Consider the following 7,359-nt stretch of genomic DNA (forward strand, 5'->3'; position numbering starts at 1 on the left):
GTGTTGATGGTAAACAAAACCACTAGTTTCAAATAAAGGGACAAAGGGAAGAAAGGGGAACTTCAAGAAGAACGGCAAACAAATTGCTGCTCAAGTGAAAAAACCCAAGTCTGGACCTAAGCCTGAAACTGAGTGCTTCTACTGCAAAGGGACTGGTCATTGGAAGCAGAACTACCCCAAGTAATTGGCGGATAAGAAGGATGGCAAAGTGAACATAGGTATATTTGATATACATGTTATTGATGTGTACTTCACTAATGTTTATAGCAACCCCTCAGTATTTGATACTAGTTCAGTTGCTAAGAATAGTAACTCGAAACGGGAGTTGCAGAATGAACAGAGACTAGTTAAGCGTGAAGTGACGATGTGTATTGGAAATGGTTCCAAGATTGATATGATCATCATCGTACACCCCCTATACTTTCGGGATTAGTGTTAAACCTAAAATAAATGTTATTTAGTGTTTGCGTTGAGCATAAATATGATTGGATCATGTTTATTGCAATACGGTTATTCATGTAAGTTAGAGAATAATTGTTGTTCTGTTTACATGAATAAAACCTTATATGGTCATACACCCAATGAAAATGGTTTGTTGGATCTCGATCATGGTGATACACATTCTCATAATATTGAAGCCAAAAGATGCAAAGTTAATAATGACAGTGCAACTTATTTGTGGCACTGCCATTTAGGTCATATTGGTGTAAAGCGCATGAAGAAAATCCATGCTGATGGGCTTTTGGAATCACTTGATTATGAATCAGTTGATGCTTGCGAACCATGCCGCATGGGCAAGATGACTAAGACTCCGTTCTCCGGAACAATGGAGCGAGCAACAGATTTTTTGGAAATCATACATACTGATGTATGTGGACTAGGAAAGGAGGAAACCTACTCCTACTAGGAGTAGGAATCCTACTCCCTTGGCGCGCCCCTCCTAGGGCCGGCCTCCTCCTCCCTGCTCCTTTATATACGGGGGCAGGGGGCACCCCAAGACACACAAGTTGATCTGTTGATCTCTCCCAGCCGTGTGCGGTGCCCCCCTCCACCATATTCCACCTCGGTCATATCGTAGTGGTGCTTAGGCGAAGCCCTGCGTCGGTAGCAACATCATCACCGTCATCACACCGTCGTGCTGACGGAACTCTCCCATGAAGCTCTGCTGGATCGGAGTTCGCGGGACATCATCGAGCTGAACATGTGCTGAACTCGGAGGTGCCGTGCTTTCGGTACTTGGATCGGTCGGATCGTGAAGACGTCCGACTACATCAACCGCGTTGTGCTAACGCTTCCGCTTTCGGTCTACGAGGGTACGTGGACACACTCTCCCCCCTCGTTGCTATGCATCACCATGATCTTGTGTGTGTGTAAGAAATTTTTGAAATTACTATGTTCCCCAACAGTCCGTTGGATGGAATCGGAATTTGACTATTTCTTCTGTTGGTTTGAAGGAGGTGGATTTGGGTCATTTGTCCAAGATTACATCATCCTTATCCACCGTGGAGAGTAATGCGGTTAATTCTTTGGCCGCGAGGGCTTCAGATAATGCCTCAAGGTCCAGCGATGCGGTTTTGTTTTCAGCGCGGAGTGTTATGTCCGGATCACTAGCGAGAGTGATTATGCCATTGGGCCCTGGCATCTTGAGCTTCATGTACCCATAGTGAGGTATAGCCTGGAAGCGTGTAAATGCGTCCCGCCCCAATAGGGCGTGATATCCGCTGTTGAAAGGGGCCACTTGGAAGGTTAGTTCTTCGGTACAATAGTTCTCCAGTGTGCTGAACACCACATCGAGTGTGATTTTTCCCGCGCATTGCGCCTCCTGACTGGAAATAATTCCCTGGAAGGTCGTGCTACTTTGCTTGATGCAGCTTCTGTCTATTTCAACTTTACTGAGTGTATTCTCGTAGATGAGATTTAGTCCGCTGCCGCCGTCCATGAGAACCTTGGTGAGTCGGAAGCTATCCACGATCGGACTGAGGACTAAGGCGACTGGTGCCTGAACTGTCCTGAATTTTGGTTCATCCTCGGCATTGAAAGTTATGGCCGTGTCGTTCCAAGGGTTTGTTGCTGCGATTTGGCAGACTTCGGCAAGGTTGCGGAGTGCCCTTTTACGCTTATTGTTTGAAGCGAAGGTCTCGAAGACCGCCAGTACTATGGGGTTGTCGTCTTCTGGAGTATATTGCTCTGGGTTATTTTTGGTGAGGATATCCTTACCGCTCTTGGCCACCTGCTGGAGTATCCAACATGCTCTAAGGCTGTGAGTTGATATAGTATCCGGTGTTGTGTGTAGCTTACATGGTCCATCGAGCCATCCCTCCAGAACAGTTCCATGTTTCGTAATGGGTTTATATTTCTTTGTTATTTGGCCGGGCGCGCCACTAGGGTGCGTCCTTTTCACCTGAACGAGGGGTTGCACTACAAAAAAATACACTTCCGTGATAATACGTGTTTGTCACAGTAGGTCGCGTTTTTTGTCATGCATGTACATCCATGACAAATTTATGACAGAATCAAGATAGTCATACTTGTGCTGTCGTAGAAGTGTTCCATGACATTACCAAAATTATCATCACGGAAGTATCCACTTCCATGAAGATAAATCGCGCGTCACAGAAGTGCTTTCGTCAAGGGTGACCGACACGTGGCATCCACCATAACGGAACGCCGTTAAGCTATTGGGTTGGGTTTTGGATCTGATAACCCGTTAATGGCCCTGACCAATGGGGATTTTCCACGTGTAAAATCATCATTGGCTGGAGGAGACACGTGTCAGGTCCGCGTTGGCATAGGTGTCACTCATCCAATGGGCGAGACGCGCCTATGATATGTTGATACGTGGACCAGCCCATCAAGTTTAAATGGGCCGGCCCAATTGAAGGCCCACAAGATTTTGCGGACCATAATGGGCCGGCCCAGCTAAAGGCCCACGAGATTTTGCGGACCATAATGGGCTGGCCCAGCTAAAGGCCCACAAGATTTTGCGGGCCATAGTGGGCCAGCCCAGGTAAAGGCCCACAAGATTTTTGTGTGCCATAATGGGCCGGCCCAGGTAAAGGCCCACAAGATTCTTGCGGATCATAATGGGCCGGCCCAGCTAAAGGCCCACGAGATTTCGCCAACATTAATGGGCCGGCCCAGGTGTAGGCCCACAAGATTTTGAGGACCCTAGTAGGCCGGCCCATTAACTGGCTGCCATGTTTTGGGCCAAATGCCGGCCCATATTTGATCCAGTCCATTAATGGCCTGCCATGCTCCGGGCCTAATAGTGGCCCATATGAGATCCGACCCGTTAAAAGCCTACCACGTTCTGGGCCAAATTACGGCCTAGATCAGGTCCGACCCTTTAAGAGGCTTTGGGCTCAATTATGGCCCATATCAGATTCGGCCCGTCAACTGGACACTATGCTTTTGGGCCCACTTGCTAAAGGCCCACTTAGTAATTCGGCCTGATATTAGTTTTGGCCTGTTAAGGGCCCGTTTAACATTTCAGCCCTATATTAATTTCGGCCTGTTAAAAGCCAGTCATATAGTTGGGCCTAACTACGACTCGGTTTGCATCCGGCCTGCTCGCAGCCGATATCTGATTGAGCCAAACAAGGAGCGAGACAATTTTGGCCTGTTAAAATCCCGTGATTTGATTCGCACAATCATGGGCCGGGATTCATTTTGGGCTGCTGCCGGCCCGTGAGCTGTTCGGCATGTTTCAGGCCCAACCTACATCGTGATTGCATGACAGCTCGATTATGTACCGTAATTTTACGGTTTGGCCGGTTTACTGCGAAGACATGATATATATACAGTAAAATAACTGCAACATCGTGAATAAGAAAAAACCTAGACTATACAATAAAGAAATTACGGCATATTACATCCACTGGGCATCAAAGTTCGCCACTATGATAATAAAGCACAAGCAGACAGCAGATTACATACACTGGGCATCAAAGATCGCCACCAGTGCAAATAAACACGCCGACAAAATAATATACAAAATCGATAGCACTTCAATAGAGTTCAAGAAAGGTTAGCCCTGCTGGGGAGTTGCAGCGCAAGCAGCTGAGCAAGATGATGAGACTGTGCTTGTTCAACACTTATATCTTCCTCACTCTGAAAGATAAACAAGAAGATAAATGACAGGTTTTGCACATAAAAGTATCAGTGCTGACAATTCATCACATTTCTTACTGACGAATAAAGTGACACAGTTTAAAATTGCATTAACACAATATGGTATTGTTCAGGTCAAGACATGGCAGGAAATGACATTGTGAAGGAGTTGGCAGCTTCACGACACCACTGGATTACAGATCAAGAACTCATAAGTATCAACGGTTAGTGTGCTGTCCATTTATACCATTTCAGATTGGCAAATAAAGAGATGGTTTAAATAATAGTAGAATGATATGACATTGTTCATAGTTAAGACATTGCAGAATATGACATTGTGCTGTAGTGGGTAGGTTCACCACACCACTGGATTACGGATGAAGAACAGAAGCATACATGCAGTGCAAAAGAAGATCACTTGCTTTGTATAGTTTAATTTACATGGTATGAAGAAGGAACTTGGTTGTACAACTAAAAACTTAAATTGAGAAAGGACAAACTTTTGTTTATGAACTACATATTAAACTTTAAACACGCAATTTGATGCAAACACCAAAAATAAACAGCTGTTGCAGTCATGCCTAACCAAATATATACAACAAAGTTTGAAGGCTTGAGATGGACAAACTTATATTATTGGTGAAGACAGGCTCTATAAAGGCCTTGTCCATGCTGATGGGGGGGGGGCAATTCAAGAAGTTTACCACAGAATCTTCTTTAAAAGCATTGCCTTTATTCTACATTTTGTTAAGAGTAAATATAGATGTGATAATATACGAAAAAATGGAGAATGTTTAAGATAAGATGAAGAGTGATGCTACATAACCAAGTAGCTATAAATGTAAGTGCAGTGATACAGGCGAAAGGTACAGCCAAGAGCAGTGCACAACTAAACTTCTTCAGTGCCAACCTTATGGTAAGAGTAAATATAGATGTGATGTGTAGAAAATGGAGGGCAAAGGAAACTAAGCTGCAGAGTGATGGTACATGAACAACTACCTGTCATTATAAGTACACTGATAAAGGACATGTAACATCCCAAATTTTCAATTTGGAATGTTATACATTAGGTCATCATGCATATCATATTTTATTTTGCTTTTGGTTTTGATCCTAGAAAATCCTAAGCAACTCAAGGACCCACGGAGAGAGTTGGGGATTTCGTTATTTACATATTTGAGTTTTCTCAAATTGTGTAAATAGGATCATTTGATTTTATTTATTTTATCATCAATTATTTTTATTACAAAAATATGAGAGAGGGAATAAAATGACTTCCCAAAATATAGAAATATTGAGGATTTAATAAAAAAATCAAATAAGTTTTATTTCGGAGTTTTTCGGTATTTTTATTTGAATTTAGGAAAAATGCGCGTTTTTTAAAGTTGTAGTTTGGGCCCAGATAAATGTTCACTTTATCGGGCTTGATTTTTGGAACCCGGCAAAATTTATTTCGTGATTTTTGGAGTCCGTTTAGTATTTCTTTTTATTTTTCTTCTGAGCGGATTTATAAAAAAACGTGTAACCGACTCCGGGCCGTACCCGGCCAGGAAACCGCCGGCCATGCCTTTATATAGCGCCCGCCCGGGCGAGAGAGAGAGCCAGCCCAGCCCCTGCGAAACCCTAGCCGCTGCCGCCTTTAGCCGCCGCCGCCGGAGCCGCGCGCCTTTTGAGGTTTGCCGCCGCCTCGTTTTCCATGCAGTTTTTTTTTTAAAAAGAAAATTCTGTTCGTCGTTTTTCTTTTTTTTCGTCAGATTTTCCACGGTTATTTTCTGATCGCGATTTCTGATCCGATTTTCGTTTTAGTATAACTTTTCGCTCGTTTATCGGAATCAGGCGATTCAAGCGCCTGGAGTTTCGTCTCGAAACCCTCTTTCCGAACAATCAACTTAAACATGTTTTTGCTACTGTAAAATTTACCCTAGATCCAGATTACTAGAACGAAATTGTTTTCTTTCGCCGTTTGACTTCTTTTGCTTCGTTCGATTTGATTCTTTTTGCCAACCAGAGTTCTTAAGTTGAACCTTCTGGTTAGATCTCTTATTTGAGTTTTACCCGTGCATTAGATGAGTACTTATTGTATGCTTGTTTGTTTGTCTGCGATAGAATACCCGGAGTGCGCCGCCTGTTACGTTGTATCTCTAGGTTACGCGGATCATCAGCAAGGCAAGTAACACTTTGATCATACCTTTTCTACAACCCAGTTTTATTGCATTAGATCAATCCTCACACATTGCATGATTAGGATCTAATTAAATTGTGGGATGGGAAGTAGATGAGGTAGTACCTATTACCTGTTTATTATCAAACCTTTGGGAGTTACTTCTACGTTTGCTTACTATGCCATGCTATGCCAGTAGATGTGGATTGGGTGAGTGATATCCATGACAGATGTGAGATTTATAATTAAGGGTTTATCTAAGGTGGCAACCTAACACACATCTGGGTGGATTGAGGCACCTGGGGTTATCAGGACTTGCCTGTTTTGTTTTGGACCGCCACCCAGGCTCAAAGGGATCATGAGATTATTCATGCTAGAAACTTCCGTGTGCAGCCACAAGCCATTATGGGCTCTGGCATAGTTGACTAAGTTGTGCGAACTCTTACAATGGTAGACTAGCAGATGTAGGAGAAAGTAGGTGTACCGGTCTACCCGTCGTAAGGTGCTAGCGCTTCTGAAAGACTGTGTCTCGGTCATCCATCTTCTCAAACACCCTGTAGTGCGAGAAACCAAACGGAGGCGATCGAGTCTTGTGGGGAAAAGTGCGCAAACCTCTGCAGAGTGTATAAACTAATCATGGTTAGCCGTGTCCCCGGTTATGGACATCTTGAGTATCTAGTACCTGGATTATCATGTGAATCTCAACATGTTACTCTAAATTAATTTTGTGGGTTTTAATGATGTTACTTAATTGGGATTGAGAATGCTGTCAACCATTCTCAATGATTAACAACCACCATGATAGTAATTAATTTTATTCCTTTGAAGTAGGGAAAAATTGGCTTTACGCAAAACTGTAACCATAGAGCTTTCCACCAGCCAAATATGCATATAGTATAGTTGTTGCATTCCATTACTCTCTATGTGTTACCTTCCCAGCATATTCCATGTGCTGACCCGTTTTCGGGCTGCAACGTTAATGTTGCAGACTTTTCAGACGATGATTAAGGAGTTTTAGGTCGTGGTTCTATACTCAGTGATGCCGTTGGAGTTGATGGACTCACTTATCTTCCAAGCCTTCCGCTGTT

This window comes from Triticum aestivum, chromosome 3A (genome assembly GCF_018294505.1).
Source record: "Triticum aestivum cultivar Chinese Spring chromosome 3A, IWGSC CS RefSeq v2.1, whole genome shotgun sequence".
Lineage (NCBI taxonomy): Eukaryota > Viridiplantae > Streptophyta > Magnoliopsida > Poales > Poaceae > Triticum > Triticum aestivum.